The 15,850-nt window shown below is 46.0% G+C and overlaps 1 protein-coding gene and 1 long non-coding RNA gene across 4 annotated transcripts in view; both read left to right on the top strand.

The window, feature by feature from the left end:
* garem (GRB2 associated, regulator of MAPK1) overlaps positions 1-15,850 on the top strand; it is a 111,300-nt gene that overhangs the window by 18,528 nt on the left and 76,922 nt on the right. The gene's annotated exons all lie outside the window — the stretch shown is intronic.
* On the top strand, positions 10,479-15,244 carry LOC119972484. Its single transcript, XR_005462055.1, has 2 exons — positions 10,479-11,036; positions 12,349-15,244. It is a non-coding gene; the product is annotated as an uncharacterized LOC119972484 (long non-coding RNA).

Here is a 15,850-nt window from a genome sequence, read left to right as displayed (position 1 = left end):
GTTCAAGAAAGTGGCTTACTGACACCTTCTCGAACAGTTAGAGGTGGCAATAAATGCTGTTCTTACCAGTGACACCCATATCCCATGAATAAAGAAGGAAAAGAGGAGGATTGGGTGTTTGTACATTTGAACTTCAGCACTGATCCAAGTGTTTATTTATGAGATAAAATTCCATTTGCTGTAATTGGTGCCATTGCGAAACCATATTCACTGGAGGTGTTGAGTTTCGGATGCATGACTTTAATTTCAGGTTTACAGGTGTGGCTCTTTAATGTAGGTGGTAGAATTTGCTTCTGCTGTGTTGTCAGACTGCATCTGCAGCAAACGGGGTACATTTGAAATTGTATTTTTGCACTGTTAAACAATTGAACACTTAATTTGAATGCTGTTGATGCTTCCAGATTCTAAACCGACCATATCCAAAGAATCTATAGAATGCCTGTGTGCAGAAGGAGGCCATTCGGTCCATCTGGTCTGCACTGACCCTCTGAAAGAACACCCTACCTGGGCCCACTCCCCAACCCTATCTCTGTAACCCCACCTAACCTGTACAATTTGTATACTAAGGGGCAATTTAGCAGAGCCAGTCCACCTATCCTGCACATTTTTGTGCTGTGGGAGGAAACCAGAGCACCTGGAGGAAACCCAAGCAAACACTGGGCTAACGCACAAGTTCCACATACAGTCAACTAGTGCTGTGAGGCAGCAATGCTAACCATTGTGCCACCGTGCTGCCCAAAGTGCCAGTTTTTCTGAAATTATTTCCTGTTTGCCACTGGAGAGTCCGAGCGAATGGTAGGGTTATCCATAAAACAATTGATTGACACAATGTTGCATTGTTATGAGATGCGCACAATATTGCCTACGAGAGATGAAATGCTGTTTCATTTTTACTTTTTCCACAATGTTCCCAAAGAACACTTTTCAGCTGCGGAGCAGGGGTCACCCTCTTTGTTGAGAATGTTCCCACACACGTTTTGGTTCAACTGGTTAAAGCAGTAAGCAGCTGAGTTACATGCACTAAGAAGGTTCCTTAATTGCCCTGGAGAAGGTAGTGGTGAACTGGCTCCATGAACCACTGCAATCCATTTGGTGTGTAGGTATCTTCACAGTGCTATTTGGAAGCAAGTTCCAGGTTTTTGACCCAGTAGCGTAAAGAACCAGTGATGTAGTTCCAAGTCAGGAATGTATGTGACTTTGAAGGAAACATGCAGCTGGCCTTCTAGAATGTAGATATTCTGGTTTGGAAAGTGATTTTGAAGGAATTTTGGCAAGTTGCTAAAATGCATCTCATGGAAGGGACATACTGTGGTCACCACGCGTTGGTGTTGGAGGGAGTGAATGTTTAAGGTGGTGGATAGGATGCCAATCAAGTGGGCACTTTTATTCCAGGGTAGTGTTGAGCTTCTTGAGTGTAGTTGGAGTTTTACTCATTCAGGCAAGTCTCTGCTGATTTGATCATCCTCAGCTCGGCTGCTGAGGATCTATTTTGCCTAGACAGCTTTAAAATGGATGTCGGCAGTCAATATTGCCTGTGTTGCATGACATTCTAAAAAGAGACAGGATTAATTAATAACCTCATAGTGAAGGAGCCTCGAGACGATAGTGACTATAACATGATAGTATTTGAATGGGAGAAGTGCGAGTCTGAGACTAGTGCCTTAAACCTGAATAAAGGCAATTATAAAACTATAGCCAACGTGAATTGGGAAGCTATATCTAAAAAGTAGGGCCACAAGAGGTGCAATGGCAGATTTTAAGGAGATATTTAATAACTCGCAGCAAAGATTTATCCCAGTGAGAAAGATCTTTGAGCAAGATGCATCGTCCGTGGCTGAAATAAGGAATCTAAGGATAGTATCAAATTGAAGGAAACGCTGTAGAGATCTGCAAAGATTAGTGGTAGGTCAGAAGATAGGTCAAATATTAAAAACCAACAAAGAATCACTAGTTAAAAAATGGAGGAAGAAAAAGACGTATGACAGCAACCTAGCTAGTAATATTATAAATGTTTATGCAGGTATTTAAGTAGGAAAAGAGTAACTAAGCCTAGTGTTGGTCCTCCAGAGAGAGTTTGGTGAATTTATAATGGAAAACAAGGAAATGGCAGGGGCATTGAACAAGTATTTTGTGTCAATAGATGACTTGGAAAACTCCCAAGAATACTCAAATCAAGGTATGAATGGGAGAGAAAAATCTAAAACAATCACCATTGTGGCCTTCTAAAATGGCCACCCGCAAAGAATGATGGGAAATGTGGTCAGCTTTGGGACACAGACAAGCTGCAGCTTGTGTTATTGCAAACAACAACTCAGACATATGCAGGAATTCACACTTGCAAATGGACCATTCAAGGCAATTAAAGTAACAATGGGGCCATCAGGTCAATCGCATCATCTTCCAGAGTAGGTGGCACCGAGCCCCTGCTTGGAGCCCTCCCAGGATTGGCCACTGAGTGCCCACCCCAAAAGTGATGTGGCAGCTCCTGATTGGATCTGACCAATCAGAAGGTGGAGCCCTGAGGTATTGATTAACAGTGACCCAGATACCACCCACAAAAGGGGCGGGGAAAGCCAGTTGAAAGGCCATGCTGCCATGTTTTCTGTCTCTTTTGGACTGGCTCTGTCTACCAACTGCAGCCCACTGACCAGCCAAGTTCAAGGACCCGTGACCTCCACCTGAAGACGACACTCAGCCTAGACCATCCAGCTAACCTCCAGCCGCCACACGTGAGGAACCAGATAAAGGCCTTATCTAACCTGCACAGAGCCGGTCACTTGGAAGTTAAGTAAAGGCCGTTTAAACTGATAGATATAGTCTAGTGTGTAGCAGTGTGTGATTTATTAAGCATAGAACTGATCCTATGTTCTATAATAAACTGATTAGACTAAATACTTGTGTAGTCATTTGTCCAATACACGCAGCGCACTTGCACACTGATTATTATTAATAGCAATAAAGATAGAAGTCAACGCCATCATTAGGGAAAAGGTGCTGGGAAAACCAATAGACTTAAAGGCTGACAAGTTCCCAGCACCAGATGGCCTGCATCTTCTGGTCTTAAAAGAAGTGGCTGCAGAGATGGGAAAGGCATTGGTTATAATCTTCCAAAATTTCTTAGATTCTGGAAGGATCCCAGTTGACTGGAAAACAGCTAATGTAACACCTTAATCAATAAAGGAGAAGATAGTAAAGAAACATGGGCCAGTTAGGCTAATATCTGTCATTGGGAAATTGCTAGAATACGTTATTAAGGAGGTTATAGCAGGAGATTTAGGACTTCCGGTGGCTGTGATGACGTAGGAAGCCACACATTTGGGAGCTCCCAGTTTAAACGGACCTTTAGGCTCTTTTTAGAGCCCAAAACGGAAATTTTTCGACGTCTCCCGGTGGGGGAAGGTGTGCTGAACGACTTTCCCCGCAGTTCATGACTCGAACTCGGAGTAGAAAGGGGGAAAAAGCAGCAGCAGCTCCCCAGAAAAAACGGGGGAAGGGATCTAAGATGGCCGCTGGCAGAGCTCCAGAGGAGTACAGGCTGTGGGCCCAGGAGCAACTAGCTGCTCTCATGCGCTGCTTCACAGACTTCAAAGCTGAGGTGCTGAGCTCTCTGCAGGAAACAAACAGAAGGCTGTCAGAGATTCAGACCACCCAGGGTGCTGCCATCAAGGAGTTGCAGACGCAGGCCACTGAACGAGAGGAGGAGGCCGTGGTCCTCGTGAGTAAGGTGGAGGGGCACGAGGCACTCCACAAGAAGTGGCAGGAACGCTTCGAGGAGCTTGATCACCGCGTGAGGCGGAAAAACCTGCGGATCTTGGGCCTTGCGGAGGGGCTGGAGCGGTCGGACCTGACAAACTACGTGGCTATAATGCTGAACTCGCTAGTGGGGGCCGGGTCTCTCCATCTGCCCTTGGAGCTGGAGGGAGCGCACAGGGTGCTGGCCAGGAGGCCCAAGGAAGATGAACCCCCGCGTGCGGTGCTGGTGAGGTTCCACCGGTTCAGTGATCGGGAGTGTGTGCTGCGCTGGGCCAAGAAGGTGAAGAGCAGCAAGTGGGAGAATGGGGCAGTACGGATCTACCAGGATTGGAGTGCGGAGGTGGCTAAGCGGCGGTCCGGATTTAATCGGACGAAGGAGGTGCTTTACAGGCAAAAGATAAAGTTCGGAATGTTGCAACCTGTGGGTAACTTATTCGGACCGGCACTATTATTTTGATTCCCCGGAGGAGGCGTGGACCTTCGTGCGGATGGAGAAACTGGACTTGAACTAGGGGTTGGGGGTTGCGGGGTCGGTTGTAATATTTTAGTGCTGGATTCTGCTGTTGCTGTGTTCTCCTTTTTGTTTGTACTTTTACAATTTTGATATGGTTATTTACGGGGCTGTTGTTCTGCTATGTTTTTTTTTGCTGTGGGGCACTGTTCGAGTTGTGTATCTTGCGGGGAGGGGTGGGGGGGTTTGTTGTATTCTATGTCAGGTTGGGGGTATGGAGTGGGGCTGGTATTTGGGAGCTGCGTCAGAAGGGTGTGGTGGGGCAGTGCGAAAGCGCGGGCTTTCCTCTGGTTTCCCGCGCTGCGGGGCTGGGGGGCGGAGACTGTGACGGGGGGAGGCGGGTTCTTCCCCGCGCTGGAGCGGTGCCTGGAGGAGGGATAGATTGGGGGATGATCCCACTTTGGGAGGGGTCGGGTTATTGGCGGGAGTTTCCGGGGTCAGCAGAAGTTAGCTGACCCACGGAAGTACAATGGAGGACAGTTCGCGGCTGGGAGGGTTCCTAGCCTGGGGGGGAAGGGAGGGGGGGGAAAGGGGAATACCGGGTTGCTGCTGGTAGGGTCAGGAAGGAGCTGGTGGGGGCTGGGGGGACAGAGGTGAGGTGTTGTCGCCGTGGGAACTGGGTCGGGCAGGGGGTGCTGGCCTGGGGCGGGCAGTCGACGGGCGATGGCTAGTCGACATGGGAGGGGGGGCGGGATGCCCTCTGATCCGGTTGGTCACCTGGAATGCGAGAGGGTTGAATGGGCCAGTGAAGCGGTCGAGGGTACTGGCTCATCTGAAGGGGCTAAAGGCAGATGTGGCAATGCTTCAGGAGACCCACCTGAAGGTGGCGGACCAGGTCCGCCTGAGGAAGGGATGGGTGGGGCAGGTTTTCCACTCTGGGTTGGATGTGAAGAACCGGGGAGTGGCGATTCTGGTGGGGAAAAATGTGTTGTTTGAGGCATCGGAGGTGGTGGCGGATAAGGGGGGCAGGTATGTCATGGTTAGGGGCAGGCTACAAGGAGAGAAAGTGGTACTGGCTAGTGTGTATGCCCCAAATTGGGACGATGCGGGCTTTATGAGGCGTATGTTGGGACGTATGCGGGACCAGCGCCCGTTGTGGCGGTTGGATGTGGGGTTGTTGGCGGAGGAGGAGGTGTGTAGGAGGGTCCGGGCAAGTATTGAGGGTACCTCGAGGTGAATGATACGGGGGAGGTTCAGGTGGGGATGGTCTGGGAAGCCCTGAAGGCAGTGATTCGTGGGGAGCTGATATCCATCCGGGCACACAGGGAGAGGAGCGAGAGGGATAGACTGGTGGGAAAGATGCTGGAGGTGGACAGGAGGTATGCAGAGGCACCAGAGGAGGGACTGTTGGGGGAGAGGCGCAGCCTGCAGGCTAAATTTGATTTGCTGACCACTAGAAAGGCGGAGGCACAGTGGAGGAAGGCACAAGGGGCAGTGTACGAACATGGTGAAAAGGCGAGTAGGATGCTGGCTCATCAGCTCCGCAAGCGGGATGCGGCTAAGGAAATTGTTGGAGTGAGAGACAAGAGTGGGAATGTGGTGCGGAAGGGGGTAGAGGTGAATGAGGTCTTCAAGGACTTTTACGGGGAACTGTACCGGTCGGAGCCAACGGGGGAGAGGAGGGGAATGGAGAGGTTCCTTGACGGGCTTTCTTTCCCGAAGGTGCAGGAGGAGAAGGTGGAGGGGTTGGGGGCGCCGATTGAGCTGGAGGAGCTAGTTAAGGGGATCGGGCAGATGCAGTCAGGGAAGGCACCGGGGCCGGATGGGTTCCCGGTGGAATTTTATAAAAAGTTTGTGGACCTAGTGGGCCCCTTGCTGGTGCGGACACTCAACGAAGCGTGGGATGGGGCTACTTTGCCCCCCGACGATGTCGCGGGCGCTGATCTCGTTAATTTTAAAGAGGGACAAGGACCCCCAGCAGTGTGGTTCATACAGGCCCATATCTCTCCTCAACGTGGATGCTAAGGTGCTGGCAAAAATCCTGGCCACCAGGATAGAGGTCTGTGTGCCAGGGGTTGTGCACGAGGACCAGACAGGTTTTGTGAAGGGAAGGCAGCTGAACACGAATGTGCGGAGATTGTTGAATGTCATCATGATGCCGGCGATTGAGGGGGAGGCAGAGATAGTGGTGGCGCTGGATGCAGAGAAGGCCTTCGATAGAGTGGAGTGGGGGTACTTATGGGAGGTGTTGGGGAGGTTTGGATTTGGTGAAGGGTTCATTAGATGGGTACGGCTGCTATATGAGGCCCCGATGGCGTGCGTGGCCACGAATAGGAGGAGGTCGGAGTACTTCCGGCTTTACCGAGGGACCAGGCAGGGTTGCCCCCTGTCCCCCTTGTTGTTTGCTCTGGCAATCGAGCCGCTGGCGATGGCGTTGAGGGATTCAGAAAGGTGGGGAGGCTTGGTGCGAGGTGGAGAGGAACATAGGGTGTCGTTGTATGCCGATGACCTGTTACTGTATGTGGCGGACCCGGTGGGAGGGATGCCGGGGGTGATGGAGTTGCTCGCTGAGTTTGGGACCTTTTCAGGTTATAAATTAAATTTAGGCAAGAGTGAGGTGTTTGTGGTGCACCCTGGAGACCAGGAGGAAGGAATTGGTAGGCTCCCGCTTAGGCGGGCAGGGGAGAGCTTTAGGTACCTGGGGGTGCAGGTGGCCAGGGACTGGGGGACTCTTCACAAGCATAATTTCACCAGACTTGTAGATCAGATGGAGGAGGAGTTCAAGAGGTGGGACATGCTGCCATTATCGTTAGCGGGGAGGGTACAGTCCGTAAAATGACGGTGCTTCCGAGGTTCTTGTTCCTCTTTCAGTGCCTGCCCATCTTTATCCCCAGGGCCTTCTTTAGGAGAGTGACTAGCAGTATTCTGAGCTTTGTGTGGGCGCATGGGACTCCGAGAGTGAAGAGGGTGCTCCTGGAGCGAGGGAGGGATAGAGGCGGGCTGGCGCTGCCCAACTTTCTGGGGTACTTTTGGGCGGCCAATGTGTCAATGGTGCGTAAATGGGTGATGGAGGGGGGAAGGGCGGCGTGGAAAAGAATGGAGATGGCGTCATGTAGAGGTACGAGCCTGGGTGCCATGGTAACGGCGCCGTTGCCGCTCTCCCCCAAGAGGTTTACCACTAGCCCGGTGGTGGCGGCGACCCTAAGAATCTGGGGACAGTGGAGGCGGCATAGGGGGGAAACAGGGGGCTCGATGGAGGCTCCACTGGGTGGCAACCATCGGTTCATCCCGGAGAACAAGGATGGGGGATTTAGGGGGTGGAAAAGGGTGGGCATCAGCAAATTGAGGGACCTGTTTATTGGTGGGAGGTTTGCGGGCCTGGGGGAACTGGAAGATAAATTTGGCCTTCCCCAAGGGAACATGTTCAGATACTTGCAGGTAAAGGCGTTTGCTAGGTGACAGGTAGAGGGATTCCCTTTGCTGCCCTCGCAGGGGACGATGGACAGAGTGCTTTAGGGGGTGTGGGTCGGAGAGGGGAAGGTGTCTGACATCTATAAGGTAATGCAGGAGATGGAGGAGTCGTCAGTGGAGGAGCTGAAGGCTAAATGGGAGGAGGAACTCGGGGAGCAGATAGAGGACGGGACTTGGGCGGATGCCTTGGAGAGAGTCAACTCTTCCTCCTCATGTGCGAGGCTTAGTCTCATCCAATTTAAGGTGCTGCACCGGGCCCACATGTCCGGGACTAGGATGAGTAGGTTCTTTGGGTGTGAGGATTCTAATGATTTCTCCGCCCCCCTCATTGGGGAAGCTCATACTCCCACAGGATTGTGGGATTGTCATTAGTCCCCAGCAAAATGGTAAGCAGGCAGGTTATAACAAGGAGGTAGATATTCAGAAGGAAGATGTGTTAGAAATTTTGAGAAGCCTGAGGATAGATAAGTCCCCAGGGCCTGATGGATATATCCTAGGATTCTTTGGGAGGCAAGGGAGGAGATTGCAGAGCCTTTGGCTTTGATCTTTATGTCCTCACTGTTTACAGGAATAGTGCCAAAAGACTGGAGAGAGGCGAATGTTGTCCCCTTGTTCAAGAAAGGGAATAGGTATAACCCTGGGAATTATAGGCCGGTTAGTCTCACTTTGGTCATAAGTAAATTATTGGAAAGGGTCCTGAGGGATAGGATTTATGATCATTTGGAAAGATACAGATTAATTCAGGATAGTCAGCACGGATTTATGAGGAGTAAGTCTTGCCTCACAAGTTTGATTGTATTCTTTGGGGAGGTAACTAAGTACATAGATGAAGGTAGAGCAGTTGATGTCGTATACATGGATTTTAGTAAGGCCTTTGATAAGGTGCTCCATGGTCGGCTCATGCAGAAAGTAAGGAGGCATGGCACAGAGGGAAATTTGGCCGATTGGATCAGAAACTGGCTGTCACATAGAAGACAGAGGGTGGTGGTAGATGGTAAATTTTCATCCTGGAGCCCAGTCACCAGCGGTGTACCACAGGGATCAGTGCTGGGTCCTCTGCTATTTGTGATTTTTATCAATGACTTGGATGATGGAGTTGAAGGTTGGGTTAGTAAATTTGCTGATGACACCAAGATTGGCGGAGTAGTGGATAACGTGGAGGGCTGTTGTAGGCTGCAAAAAAACATTGATAGGATGCAGTGCTGGGCTGAAAAGTGGCAGATGGAGTTTAACCCTGATAAGTGTGGGATGATTAATTTTGGTAGGACAAATTTGAATGTGGATTACAGGGTTAATGGCAGGGTTCTGAAGAATGTGGAGGAGCAGAGAGATCTCGGAGTTCATGTCCATAGATTTCTGAAAGTTGCCACCCAAGTGGATAGAGCCATGAAGAAAGCCTGTAGTGTGTTAGCATTTATTAACAGGGGGATTGGGTTTAAGAGACGTGAGGTTATGCTGTAACTGTACAAGACCTTGGTTAGCCCACATTTGGAGTATTGCGTGCAGTTCTGGTCACCTCATTATAGAAAGGATGTGGAAGCATTGGAAAGGGTGCAAAGGAGATTTACCAGGATGCTGCCTGGATTGGAGGGTAGGTCTTATGAGAAAGGTTGAGGGAGCTAGGGCTTTTCTCATTGGAGCGAAGGAGGATGAGAGGTGATGTAATTGAGGTGTATAAGATGATGAGGGGAATAGATAGAATGGACGTTCAGCGACTTTTTCCTCAGGTAGGTGTAGCTGTTACAAGGGGGCATAACTATAAGGTTCATGGTGGAAGATATAGGAGGGATGTCAGAGGTAGGTTATTTATTCAGAGAGGGGTTGGGGCGTGGAACGCACTCCCAGTTATAGTAGTGGAGTCGGACACTTTAGGAACTTTCAAGCGGTTATTGGATAGGCATATGGAGTACACGAGAATGATTGGGAGTAGGTTGATTTGATCTTTGTTTCAGACTGGTTTGGCACAACATCGTGGGCCGAAGGAAGGGCCTGTACTGTGCTGTACAGTTCTATGTTCTATAGATATGGTGTACTTTGGATTTCCAGAAGACAAAGGTGCAATATCAAAGTACTCCACAAGGTTAGATTACATGGTGTGGGAGAGGAACATATTAGCATGGATAAATGGATTGGTTAACTAACAGGAAGCAGAGAGCAGCAATATTTTTTTTTATTCTGGTTGGCATGCTGTAACAATTGGGAGTGTCCCAGGGATCAGTGTTGGGGCTTCAGTTATTTACAATCTGCTTCAAAGATTTGGATGAAGGGATAATTTGCTGATGATACCAAGATAGGCAGGAAAACAAGTTGTCAAGAGGAGGTAGAGTCAGCAAAGGGGTAGGACAGGCAAAAAAATGGCAGATAGAATATAACATGGGAAAATGTGATCAAGTCCACTTTGTCAGGAAGAATACAAAAGCTGTATACTATTTAAATAGAGAGAGATTGCAGAACTAGATGGTACAGAAGGATCTGGGTGGTCTGGTACAGGAATTACTAAATTAGAATGCAGGTACAGCATTGGAGTTGAGAAGAATGAGCAGTGATTGTAATGAAACATGTACGTGTAGATATGGGGAGGGTGTTTCCATTTGTGGGTGAGACTAGAACCAGGGAACACTGTTTCGGAATATGAGGTCCACCATTTAAGACTGAGATGAGGTGAATTTTTTTCTTTCACAGGGTTGTTTTGTATTTGGAATTTTCTTCCCCAGAAAGTCATTAAAGCGGGGTCATTGAATTTATTCAAGGCAGCAGGTGGAGAGGGGATCGGGGTGGACAGGAAAGTGGAATTGTGATTACAACCAGGTACCATGATATTGAATGGCAGAGCAGGCTCAGTGGGCTGAATGGTCTACTCCTGTGTTCCTATGAGTAAAGAGTTTTCAGAAAGGGAAGTGAATTTACAGAAATAATGAAGATATAGTTTGACCTCCTCATAACCGTTTCTTTCAGCCTGGAAACTAGGCCAATTAAAAGCTAGCTTCCGAGAACCTCTGATCAAATGGCATATTGATTGAGTTGAGATGGGCAATGTGTGTACATGGGAATTGCAAGAGTCTGGTAATGTGAAGCTTACAATGTAAGGTACCTCCTACTTTTCGAGCTTTATACTTCTCTATTGAGAGTCATAATCAGTTTATATAATGTGATAAATTCCACGTGATAATTCCAAGTCATTTTTGTCTGAAATATATTGATGATCCAGTGTTTTGAATTAATCATCGTCATGAACGCTTTTTAGAATAATTTTAATTCAAATTAAGCAACTTGGGAGCACACAGCAGTGTAATACTCACTCCTCAGCAACTGAAAATTATGATTTAGTTGAGTTTAATGCGTTGCAGTAAATCCTAATCTGGTAAGGTAAATATGATTTAATATTATGTTCTTGGGTCTCTGAAATGCTCTTGACCAAATTGAATAGCTTTTGGAGGATCTGAATATTGTTTCCTGTAAGCCCACAGTTTTGTTGTGTGTGTGATAAGTATAGCAGTGAAATTATTTTTGTGAGCTTGTCTAATTCCAGGCATGTAGGTTGTGTAATATAACACTGCAGCACTCTTGTTTTGGTTGCAGCATGCACTCTTGTTTCATAGAAATATAACCGGCATCGTCTTGCCTCATTGTTAGCGCATTTGCCTCCGAGTCAAAGGTTTAAGTTCGCTCCAGGAACTTGAGTTTCCCTCCTTTACTTGTTTTTAGGGTCCCTCTGGTACTGGTGGTAGTTGTTTTCTTCTTCCATTATGAAAATTGGATACAAAGTATCCCTGTCCTTTGCAGACAGAAGGAACATTGCACCTTTTTCAATTAACAAAAGTTCAGGGGATATCCATTCCCTGGTTCTTTCTCCATGGCAATGCCTTGACCAATCAGAATCAAACTGCCTGGTTTGAATTTTGACAAAAGACTTGGGAGTTGACGGTTTCCTGCTGCATTGCCCATGGCAATGGATCTCCCAATCAGAATCCACTTGCCATGATGCTGGTTTAGCTTAGTGGGCTAGACAGCTGATTGGTGGTGCAGAACAAGCCCAGCAGAACGGGTTCAATTCCTATATCGGCTGAGGCTAATCGTGAAGGCGCGCCTTCTTAACTTTGCCCCTCGCTTGAGGTGTGGTGATCTCTGGTGAAACCACCACCAGTCAGCTCCCCCCCCCCCCCCCCCCCCAAAGGAGAAAACAGCCTAAAGTCATCTGGGACTAATATATAATAACTTGTCAATCAATCCACACACTTCCCATGCAGTATAAATTGTCGTTCCCTTGACTGTTGGTATTTTCCCGTGAGCTATCTTGATGATTGCAAGATGAAAAGCTTCAAAAGCATGTCTCCCTTTTTCCGCAATATTCGGGATGCAAAGTACTTAAAATGACAACCATTTCCTTCATCCATCCATCCATCCGTCATCGCACATGCATCTGTCTGGTTCACATTTCCTGTTACCACCCACTTTCTCTTATACACTTCTGCTTTTAGATTTAATAGTTTTGATATCCCTTGCAATTTGTTTTCCTGCTTTGTGTAGCTCTTTTAAGTCATCTACATTTCCACTTTTTTTCTTTTTTAATTTTACACTATTTCTTTCTTCACTTGTTGATTATGGTTGCTTAACTGTATAAATAAATCATGTGCCTCTTAGAGTAGTGCACTAATTTTGTTGCTTACCACCAGTGTTCCTTGGCTGTGCAGAAACACAGAAGAAGGTCGAACACAAGTCGGCTCCAAGTTAACACAAGTCGGCTCCAAGCTATCGCATATGTACAAAGAAGTTCAAAAGCCCCTTACCTATATGAGGGGATAAAAAGGAGGATTCGGTAATGGATTAATGCGAAGACTGGAAGGAGGTTGATGTGATATAAAGTCTGGCACGGACATGTTGGGCTGACTGGTCTCTTTTTCTGTGCTGTATATATACATTGTAATCTATGCACTTTCCAAGTTACCCCTTGAGAGTCTCCTCATTGTTCAGTTATCTGTTACCAACCTAGGATTAACTACAGTAACTAGTGTCAGGAAAACACAAAAGTAGTTTTTTTTAAAGGGATTTATATTTGAAATGGTAAATGTGAGAAATGAGGTATAGTTTTAATGGGTTTAGTTTGGTATTTCTATGTAAGGAAGGGTAAACCTGTAGTTGGATTCATGCTGGACAAAGCCGTTTGCATTTGGTGTTTTGGTTTCAGGATAAAATTGCGCTTAGAGGGTTGCAGTGTAAAAAAAAAAATAAAAAATAAACAAGCAGACAGAAGCATAAAGTTGTTGCTTGGCAACCAGGTCACAAGAGAGGAAGGCTTGAGTTTGGTTTTAAGCTGGATATATTGCAGTTGGAAATAAGAAACCGATCTCTCTGCTCTGACAGAAGAAAAGCTGGACAGGGCAAGGGGGCTGCACAAAAGCAGTCTTCCTAAAGAGCCATATAAATCCTCTTCCTGTTCTTTACATCAGTAGCTGCATCGTCGTGCTCTTTCTGTTCTGTCTGTCTTCAAAAAGCAGCTATCCCTTTTCTATGTCAAGCTGTGAAAACTGTCAGTTGATTTTCAGTCAGTTTGGGTTTTGTTATAAACTGTACAAGACCTGTGGGGATTGGAGTAATCAGCCTCCCCGTGAGTCTCAGCCCCCGCTAAGGGGGAGGGGAGTCTGAGGACATTCATAATTGAGATCTGTTTGAAGACAGCAGGGTCTGGAGCCAACGAGGCAGACCTGACTGGGATCTGATGTTTGTTGTAAATATCATTGTTTTGCAATAATCCAAGTTTTCTTTTGACCAACTTGGGTTCAGACTTGTTTGTGGCCTACTAAAGATTTTGTTCCCCATGGCCACCAGATCACATGACCTCTGTCCTTGGGCAGAGGGTTAGTATGACCACCATCACCCGTCAACTCCCACCCTGTGCAGAATGTTCTGTTTCATCTTAAGTTATGCTTTTTAACGCATACAAAATATAGTAGCAATAATTTGAACCAATTATCAGAAAGCAATCCAGATCATCTCATTCACAGGAGCAAAACTGCAAGAAATTGTCCAGTACTATTTTTCGAGTTAATTTGTGGTGACTATTTAGGCTTAAATCTCTTAGAACCTTGAATACCGTGGCCAAAAGCAAAAGTACTGGTTGTCTATTTGGGTAATCATCTTTGTTTTACTCCGGCATTAATACTAATTGGATTAAGAATATCTCTGACAATATATTTTTATATTGTGTACCGACTATGTTTTTGTGATGTTAATTCCTCAGTTCGAATTTCTCCAACCGCTACTGTATAGGTCTGTAATAACTGAGATGCTATCCTAGTATATAGCTCAAGTTTTGTCTGATTGTACCTAAATTAGGAAAGCCAAAACCTAAAATTGTTGATGAGTGTCTTCAATTTGTGAATGTATTACCCAAATTTCTCCGATTGATTCTACAATGAAACAACAATTTCAAGTCAGCTGCACAAAATATACACTTTATGGAAAAAGGGCCTGTTCCTGTGCTATATTGTTCTTAATAAAGCAGGTAGTGTATTGTATCAAAATATATGGAAACAAATAATCTCCTTCACTTGTACAGTGTCAAGTGAGAAAAATGACAATTGACTTTCAATTCCGCTGATGTTGAATGCAAGGGAATCGCAAAACCCAGAAGGGTAACTTGGAACACTGGTTCTTAGTGGTGTATATTTTAAATTTGGCATACTGTGAGAAAAGATATGCAAACCAGGGAGGAATAGTCCAGTTGTTTTGTGATCAATTTATGAACTCGAAAGAAAAACACACAATTAGAAGGATTATAATACATGACACCAGCACACCTAACTACACTGCAGACTATACACACAGTTTTATATGAAGCTACCCCCTTTGTTCCCTGATAGAAATTTGCTTTCTAGTTAGCTATAATGATATAGGTAAAAGGTTTAATTGAGAACTCATTAAGAGTAATTAACTAAATCATATTAACATGAGAGTGAGGAAAGCCGAATAGCTGGGAATATTTTGCAAATTGCTTGGGACTTGCTAGAGACTGAAGGAACAGTGAGGTCAGCTGGCTGAAAGGCCCCATTGTGTGAAAGAATGGCAGTTCGTTTCTATGGTAACAACCAGTCTAGGGTGATAAGGCCTAGCGAAGAGTGTGTTTTTCTCAGGCGATTGTATGGGAAAGTTTGTACCAATATATTTAAATACATATCCCGCTTAAATTGATGGACAGACAGTTTGGCCGAATTGAGTGAATTATAAGTTAGTTAAAACCAATCACAGCTGTAAAGAAGGTGAGACCTTAAGATAATAATCTTAAAAATCACTTGTCGGGATGGACAAATCTATTCTGGAATCAACCTATCTCTTTCTGAAACTTATTTTCTTTGCTTGCTTTTGCTAAATCGCCATCTTACTTTTGTTTAAATCACTCAGTCATTTTATACTGTGTCTTATGATTTGAAGAATTACCATGATTTGTAATTGAATGAAAACTCAACTACTGTATTCGCTAACGACAATCAATCTGACCTAATTTTGTATTGACAAATAAAGTTTACCAGTGGCACAAGCTGACAAATAAAGTTCAACTGAAGTTTGCCAAAACGCACAGACTTGACTGTTATTTGGGAACTAACAAGGGATAACGGTTATCCTGGGTTCCGAATAGACACAGATCTATCATTCCCAAATATCTACATTTCTTGATGTAGAGACATCCTTTTTCCAAAAAACATCCAATGTTATATAACTACTGAGCTAAATCCAGCTGATGTTAGCGTACATATGTTATTTGTCCACCTTTGGCGAAAACCGTCTTCAGTCTCCAGTATAATCGTCTCAATTCAAGTTTTAGGATTTTTACTTTTTTTTATTTTATAAATTTAGAGTACCCAATATATTTTTTCCAATTAAGGGGCAAATTTTAGCATGGCCAATCCACCTAGCCTGCACATCTTTGGGTTGTGGGGCCGAAACCCACGCAAACACGGGGAGAATGTGCAAACTCCACATGGACAGTGACCCAGAGCCAGGATTGAACCTGGGACCTCGGCCCATGAGGCAGCAGTGCTAACCCACTACGCCACCGTGCTGCCGAGTTTGGGGATTTTAACAAGCTGTCCTTGAAGCAATTACTTGTTTTCAGGGGAGACTGTTTTCTGTAGCTTGGTGTGGTTGTGATGGTAGCTGCTTCTTCAATGTGCCTTTCTG

This window comes from Scyliorhinus canicula, chromosome 10 (genome assembly GCF_902713615.1).
Source record: "Scyliorhinus canicula chromosome 10, sScyCan1.1, whole genome shotgun sequence".
Taxonomy (NCBI): Eukaryota; Metazoa; Chordata; class Chondrichthyes; order Carcharhiniformes; family Scyliorhinidae; genus Scyliorhinus; species Scyliorhinus canicula.
The sequence above is the reverse complement of the archived record's forward strand: the minus strand, read 5'-3'. Positions and strand labels throughout refer to the sequence as shown.